This window comes from Sipha flava, unplaced genomic scaffold (genome assembly GCF_003268045.1).
Source record: "Sipha flava isolate LNK unplaced genomic scaffold, YSA_version1 117_pilon_pilon, whole genome shotgun sequence".
Classification (NCBI taxonomy): Eukaryota; Metazoa; Arthropoda; class Insecta; order Hemiptera; family Aphididae; genus Sipha; species Sipha flava.
The window spans coordinates 1,168,148-1,177,606 of record NW_020271741.1 but is presented as its reverse complement, the minus strand read 5'-3'; positions in this window follow the sequence as shown (position 1 = coordinate 1,177,606).

Sequence of the window (9,459 nt, the reverse complement as noted above, 5' to 3'; positions counted from 1 at the left end):
GCATTTGCATATTTATTCTGGTTTATCATATGATATGCTAAGTAAGCACAATATTTGTTTTATAACATAACAATTTAAAAAATGAAACTTTTTTAGCGCATATTATTACATATTTTGAAATTTTTCTATTTTAAGGGCTTATTTTACAATTTTAATAGCATATTACATAATTTAGCGCATATTTCGAAGTTTTTTTGTTTTTAGACATTTTTGAAATATATGATATTATAATATAAGAAAAAAATATTATATTTTTATAGTTTCGTTTAATATCAAAATAAATTAATAGGTATACTTGTAGTTATAAACAATTTTCCCAAATATAACCTTAGATCAATAATCTAGGAAATAAAATATGTATTCTAAGATAAGAAAATATCGATTACAACCATGATTAACAGTTAACATTTTTTCACTTAGTACTATACTTGGTATCGGTATCAGTATCACCTGATGGGGACCATTTTGTATCTTGAAAATGTTTACCGAATGTACCGATGAAACGACAGTGGAACGATAAATGTTCTCGTCCCTACTCATTCCATCTATGTAATCGTTACATTTTATTGATGAATCATCACATAAAAATACATTTTTAAAAATTATAAAAATTGGTATCTCGCTTAATCTGATTCGTACTCATTTTCTGTATTATTTATTTATTTTACATCGGAAATCGCCATTCCAGATTGTCAGTACCTTAGGGTGAATGGTTTTTTAGAACTTTTTTCGAAATTAATAATAAATTATTATAACGAATACACTGATACATGTATATAATATAAGGCATAATGATACAACGTTTCCGGAAAAATTCTGAACAATTTAATAATGTTGAATTGAAAATACATTCTGTCGTTTAAAAACGAAAATTATTTTCCGAAAAACAAGTGTACGCCAAATTTTACATACAAGTAGAAAAAAATAAAAATAAAATAAAATCATCGTCGTATTCAAATTACCTAGAATTACTGCATTTGATGTCGTTCGTGCATTGATCCGTGTACATTAAATTTCACGGGGGAAAAAAAAACACCCAACTATGTTGGCAACGAGCAGAAAGCGCAGCGCTGCGCCACCGTTGTTTGTCGAACAATACTCGTTCGTCGTAGTACATATACGCGTACGCGCGTGCGTGCACGCATTAAATATAAACATTTGCGTGTGAGCTCGCCACCACCGCGGCCGTTGCTACTTTTACTCTAATAAGAACAAAGACACGTGCTGAATAATGCATCGGTCGCGGTGCGCAGACTTGGGCGGTACTGCCCGAGGAGATAAATAGCAGTTAGAGGGAAACACTTTGGGAGAAATAATAAAAAAAAAAAAAAAAATAAAAACCGTACAATAATCAAAGAGTGTCGCGCAGAAAGCTTCGAAAACAATAAACCTTCTTCGATGTCTTTAGACGCTTATTACGTCGACCGGAAAGTTATTTCTCCGTACCGGGGCGGTATAACGTCAACGTACACAGGTAACATACCGGGCTGCTGTAACATTTGTTTTCTCGCCGTTAAATTCGGAAGCTCGTGGCCATACACGTCCGCGAGGGGGGACAAAAGTGCCGTTGCCCCTACTGAGAGTTTTTGTTTCAAAACTATTGTTAATTTAATACCACACATATTAATCATAACATAATTATATTGAGATCAATTTATGAAGTCTGGTAAAATGTATTATATTTTTAGGTTATCTAAAATGAATAATCTTGAACGTGTTAATTAGTTTACAATGTTTTCACACGACTGCATATCATTTAAAACTATAAATTTTCTCAAGTACCGATTTCTATGGTATTCGATTTTATTCTTATCACTATTTAAGTACACGTTGTTTTGGTTCTTAGAATTTTAATCTTGCCCCGGGTAGGATTTTATCCTGCAAGCACGCTTGCTCGTAGCCACGTGGTATTTCCGAGAGAGGTGATGCGCGGGCGATGTGTTTGCGACCCGGAAAAAAAATCATGTCCGAACCGCCTAATCGCGTACGAAAATGGCTGTGGTTAGTAACGCACGTTGTCCCCGTGAACTGATAACGTTACTGTTTTGTGTACATGTACGTCGTTGCGCGATGAGTGAGCACGTCCCACGCGTCTGTAAACGCTATGCGACGGATTTGAAAGACACTGTGCAAACTCGAGTCCCTTCCGACGCTACTTTTCGATCGAGCGAGAGAAAACGGATTAGTAACGTTCTCGCGATAATGTTTTTTTTTTTTTTCATCCTTAGTTATTATTATTATTATTATTGTTATTACAATAACTTTGAGAAGAAAAACACTCCATAACGTTACAAAGGTCGAGAGCGAATGATGCAACGCGCAGGACTATTACCTTCTCTCGGAGAAAGATAATTAAATTATGTTTACACATAATCCGCCGACGTGAATAAAATATACTTATGTGTGTGTGTGTGTGTGTGTGTGTACATTGTGTATACATGTAAGACTCCCGAAACGACAAGATGTTTATAATTGACTCGGCTAGTTTCTGCTAGCTGACTAATGGTGACACGGCGGCCAACGGAGGACGGATCGGGCCACCGGGAATACCTGCGGACGAGTTCTGTTTTTCTTCCGTAATTATTATTCGTTTTGTTAAACCAGTGGTTTCAACCTTTTTAACAATGCGGCACATTTCATCTCCAACATAATTTTCGTGACACACCAATACATAAATTATGTGAACCATATTTCATTTATATGTACACTGTTAACAGTCTACTCTATTAGAAGGTTTCATTGTGAAATATATTAATACAACTGGGAACCACTGTGTTAAACAAACGTCGGAATTATTTCTGGAGGGACGATGAAAAACATATTTCAAGGCAAATTTTCAACGTTAAAGTTTCGGCTACATATCATAAGCTATCGCGTCTCTTTATGGACGTGCATAACATTACATTTTGGTGCACCAAAGGACAGAAATGATAGGATCGTTTTCGTATTTCGTCGACCAACAGTTAGCGCAAGAGAAAACAAAAACCAATATTTATATTGCTCGTACGACTGTTGATAAATGTATACAAATCAGTGTTTTTCTGTCTGTTCCGAGAACAATGCGTATTATTAAAAACACCGCAGTTCTCAGTGATACAGGTTTCGCCTGGAAAAATAAAATATAATTGTATTTCAAAATAATACATCGGATAAATCTGTTGGTCGGGATCGCGCGATGAGTTGAATAATATATTAGTTAAATATGCAGATTCCCAAAAACAAGTCCATACTGAATGATTAAAGTTTTTGAACAAAGTAACTGTAGCATACCAATCCCGACTCAAACTCGTGGAGATACAATATCGTTGAAATTGGATTGCTGTTGTCGACAGGTTTCAAATAAATCGTTCATTGTTCTGCGGAGTATAAGCTGCAGATCTATTTGGATATATTTTTTTTAAATTTCCGCCAATATAAACGGTTTCAGTTTATCTCTTTTTTTTTTAATGAGATAGATACTTTGAAATAAATACCCGATGTATATGAAATCCCCGGATAAACTCAAATACATAAACTATTAACAATCTGCTTCATAAAAAATATAAATCAGAAAATATATTATATAATTATATTTTAAATTGTCTTTGGGAAATCGGTTTTTTTTTTTTTTTATAAATGACTATTACAAGTTATATGAATTACGATCAAGTATGAAAATATGACGAATGCGTATGAATATTAATACAAAAAAATTACTGAATACAGAACAATAACATGAGTGCATAGTAGACGTAGTTCTGTATGTAGAACTTCTCCTGTTAAATTAATATCGTTCAATACTTGTAGAAATTAAACAATACCCCAGCGTCCGCCTCATTTCACTCAATCGTCACGATATGGTCAAATTTTATGGCTATATCGTTTTCATTAACGCGAAAAAACAATTAATTATTCAACGTTTTGTTGATATCTAAACCGGATTAGTGTGGTGATGATGATTTGTTATCAACATAATCCGATGTAATAATTTTTCAGGTTGACCGCCATGTATTTTCTTTCGGGTTACTCATAGCCGCCATGAGACTCTATTTGGGGTCTCAGCTAAGTTACTCAAAACCGTTATTGAGACTCTTTTTGTAATCTCAATGACTACATAGGTTTATACGATGATACTCCGAATAGAGTCTCAGTTGTCGTAGTTTTTATTGCAGAATCAAATTCTACAGTGTGACCAATATAATTTGGTGTTTTTAGCGAACGATTATCTTTATTTTTTAATTTTTAAATTAAATTTATCGATAACAATATGAATGATGATACCAATGAAGTTATCTGGTCATGTTTGCGGTTTTAGTTTTAGGTTGTGATATTATCTTACTATTCCAATTTGTATATCATAACTACTGATAATATTCATCTTTATAATAATATGTTATAATAGTACTTATTATTATTAAAAGGTAGTGCACATAAGGAAAATGTTTCTTTTTAAATTTTTATTATTTTTCATGTAAACCTCTAACCTCAAGTTCCTAAACAATTTTATTATAAAATCGAATATCCTAAATTTAATGGAATGAAAATAATATTACAATATTGCTATTTTTAGAACCTATTTGGTATCTCAGTTTGTTAGGAAAAATCAACAATTTTTTACATGTTACTTACCACCGCCATGAGAATCTATTAAGGGTCTCAGCTAGAATTTGTCCAAAATATTTGTATATCAGTCATATAATTGATACTGAACCCATATTTAAATTTCCAGCAAAATCCAATCATTTTTTTTTTCAAATCAAATTTGAATAATCACATTAAAAATACCATGGCGTCGGGGAGAAAACTAGTGAGCCCTCAAAAAAAGTCTAATGGTGGTCAACCTGTTATGTTCGTTAACACAAGACGCATGTTAGTCATCAAAAAAATTATAAAAACAAATTAAAAAGAGACTTATCAATAATAAATGTAGTTAGGAACACATATTATTTATTAAATTACTTTGTACATTAAAATATTATATAAGATATTTATTTATTTATTTAAGAATAACATGTATATAAAAATATAAAAATAGATATCATTGTATTGTATTTAATTAATAAAAGCATTATGATGAAAACGCACAATAACAACAATTGGAGACATAAAAAGGCAAAAGAAACGCTCTACAACACACTTCCCGGACAGTCTCCAAAAACAGTGTTGTGTCGTGCATCTCCATCAAATATTTATCGAAGTCGTAAAAAAATATCAAAGTAATATTTATTTCATTAAACCGTATTTTTTTTTTTTTTACCAATCAACTACGTCAAGACGAGGTAAGAGAAAATGTTATACAGAGTTACAAAATAATATTTCTTCCTATCACAGGGAACGATAATTAAAGTGTTTAGCTAACTTTGAATATTTATGTATCCCATCGTTCACCTAAGCTAAATTAATTTCATTACACAAGCATGGATCCTCTCCGGCTATTGCGAGGATTGGTAAACTCCTACAAAAGATAGTGTTAACTCTTACAAAAGATAGTGTTAACTCCTATAAAATATAGTGTTAACTCCTACAAAAATTAATACCGCTCGTATTATTGTAAAAAATATCAGTCTTGCAATATATTAACAAATAAAATAAAAATTGATTGAAAAATATAATAAAAATGTTAATAAAATAATAGTAAAAATTACATACGTTTAAAACAGTTTTGAAACGTCGTTATCTGATGTTTGCTGATTATTTAAAAATATTTCTTGAAATCCGTTGTATAAATGATTGTCATCGATTACAGAGTGATCTCGATGCACTAAGTAATAACCCTTAGGCTATTCATATTAGTCTAGATTTTAATATCTCCAAGTGTCTTTTATGTCTTTTTATAACATTTGTAATCCAATCATATTTAGTTACACATTGTGTAATCTACCGATCTTGGTATTATAATGGATGGGGCACTTACATTTCATGAACATATTGAAAAAACATGCTGCAAATCTCTAAAAACACTTGGCCTCATAAAAAGAGTTAATACTGAACTTAAATTGTTAGCGCCACTTAAAGCTTTGTACTGTGCATTTGTCAGGTCAGTTTTTGAATATGGTACTGATATTTGGGACCCTTATACAGCTACTAGTAAGAGTTAAATTGAAAGGGTTCAACGTAAGTTCCTAAACTATGCTGCTAGAGTCCTTCACATTCGACATATACCTTATAATATATATATATATATATGTAAATATACCTTATAATTATGAACCAGTCCGTACCCTCCTAGGATCATCGAATCTAACTGACAGGCGTATTGTAGTTAACAAGTATTCTTACAAAAACTCATAGATGGCTCTATTGACTGTCCTGAATTGCTAAGTCAACTTAACTTTAAAATCCTCAGTTTCCATTCATGGTCACACTATCATTTTTTCATACCACTTTGCACAGCCAATTATATCCGCAATAAACCTATGTTCAGAATGATGCGCATTGTATATGAGTATTCAGCCACCTCATTTTAATTATATTATGTAATTAATTTTTACTATTATAATCACTTATTACTAATTATTTAAAAATAAAAAATATTTAATTTTTTTTTTTTTTACTTATTATTTTTACTTTTATAATATATTATCTTATACTACTGTACTTTGGGCTATGACCCGTTCTGTCTATAAATAAATAAATAAAATACATTTTTTTGAAAAAATTGTAAAAAATTCAATAAAACAATACTAAGTCATAATCATTTACTTATATTTTTATGGCATACTTTGGAGATAAACTCTAAACGTGAAATTTCTCTTCGAATATATTTATCTTTTTGATTAAGTATAAATTGATATTTAGAAATAGTTTTTGTTGGTTTGCGTTGTGTTGTATAACTGCTTCTAATTTTAATGTATGTTTCGGTCTGTATATCTTTCAAAACTTTCACGAATAAATGGAGATTTGGATAATAATGATAAATCTACTATTAAATCTTAAATGAAATGATTCACATGCATTAGTAGAATCATTAGAAGACTACAATTTTGGAGGAAATAATGAAAACGAAACGTTGCGGCAGTAGTCTGAAAATCAACTTGACGATTGTGAATGCTACGCGGATGATTAGGTTTGCAGATTAACAAAGGTAAATCGATAGAAAATTATTAACATTATTATTATGAAAGCAATGGGTAAATAAGTGTACTGGTCAGGTTATTATGAGTAACATATATTTCCGACGATCGTACATGCTGTGGAAAATCTACCTTTTCGATGGGTGACATGTAAGGGGTGGGAAAACTTCGTCGAGAATCGCGTGCCAAGTCGAATGATCAGAATAGAAAACTATATGATGTGTGTGCTCGAAAGTTGGACGAAGTCGGAGAATTGGTCAATATTTCGAGTTCGCGGTAAAAATAAATCCAATAAACGGGCCGTGACTTTTGAAGCGTGTTCATGGAGCCCCGGTGCTCAAGATTCACGAGGTAAGTAATGATATAATTATCAATCGACGACGGCAGTTCAGATTGAGATGCGATGCGCATAATGCGCTGAAATTCATTCAAAGTGAAATTCTCGTTGATTTATTCTACTGCAATCCGAAAATAAAACTTCGGCAATTAACAATTCTGGTCACGCGCATATCCATTCTGGAGTGAAAATCTGTACGATTGTGTAACTTGCCCCGAGCTAACCTTTGTTGTTTATTGAAGACGTGTAAACGACTGCAAAAACCAAAGTTTTTTTTTTCATAACGAAAACTCAGATTACACTCGTTAAAAAAAAAAAAAGGAAAAAAAAGAGAATCTATTGTTCCTAGGTATATGACCTAATACAAGGTTACTGCTATCGTCTCAATAAGAATGATGATAAAAATTTACTATTAAATGCAGCATCCTTATCTTGTGACTTAATATTTTTTTATTTCAATCGTTGAAAATTACTTGTATTATTATAATGTATACGATTATTTATTGTGATCATTCGAGATGATGCTGTGTTTCGATTGTATTGAAGTTTGACCGTGTAAGGTTGTTTTTAGAAAAATCGAAATCATTGAAAATAATAGAACACACATGAAAACCAATAAAATAATATTTAATCAAACAACTCTCTTATTTTATAAATTATTAAAAAATAATCCTACCTGAACTATTTTCCCACAGAAAACCACAAACAAATCAATAATGATACAATTTAACAAATTATGAAAAATTCCTTAAGGATTTCATTTTGTGGGAGTTGTAATGCTCGATTCTCCGCTATTGTAATACTGAATACAGTTTTTTATTTTTTTTTCCTAAAGATTTCAATATCGATTTTATATGAATTATCTTTGAATAAAAATAGATTATTATAATTTTAATGTATGTAACGAGTATGTGATCGATGGTTGCATTTTAGACATAGTTATATTGTTCCTTATAAAATATTTTGGGTTTCTTCACTAAACATAAATGTATAATATATACACGCCGTGAATTGTGTATAATATATGAAGAGAAAGAGAGAAAGAGTCCATGTAAAATATATTCTACCAGGAAAGGACGACGTAATATACTCTTCATCCCTTATAGAGTGTACATGTATACGTCAAAATATGTATGCCTACATTTATTTTAATTTAATTTTTATGTTTAAGTCTTAGTCCCACGAATTTTACGTGAAATTCCGTAAGGTCTTTACAACATCATAGACTTTATATAAAATGAATAGGTAACAAACCGATTCAAATCTGTGTAATCTTTAAAGGTCTTATCGAATATATTTTCCTGAATCTTTTCTCGACTCGGTCAAATTCAGCGCGAAGCGTTTTAGTATCGACAGTTTTTTTTTTTTTTTTTTTTTTCATCAAAAATCAACAACTCTTCTAGCGGCCGCAATTTTTCTTAATTTCCATCATAGCCATTCGTGTCCGTCTCACATCACTGACGAACTCTTTGACGTGGATTTGTAAATTGACGTTATCGAATTAAGTTAATGCGTGACAAAATTTTATGCTAATTATTCAATGTCGTTTAAGTCTGGATAATCTTATACCAGGCGGACAGTGTACCTAAGGATATGTTTTTACGAATGCAATTGTTTGAATTCGCTGACGAAATCACTTCATCTCTTATACGAACACAATCGGATAAATATTTAAAACGTGGATATTTATTTTTACTTTATTGTCATAAGGATTTTTACGTATTATTACCATATAGTTAACTACCTAATACGTTCGAATATTTCCAAGTTATAAATTGCGTTCATTTCGCTATTGCGATGCGAATCATTTATGACGATTTTGTATTTGCTAACACTAAAATACCTGCCCTCTCTACAATTCCAATAATGCACCACTGCTTAAATTATGCATTGCAGCAATTATTATTCGAAGTAATCGATTTATTGTTACCAATTATATTATTAATATTATCGATAAACGGCTTCCATGCGCAGTAGCAACCATGCGTTTCTAACACGGTAATCGAATTACGTAAAGTAATAATAATAATAATAATAATAATAATAATAATAATAATAATAATAATAATA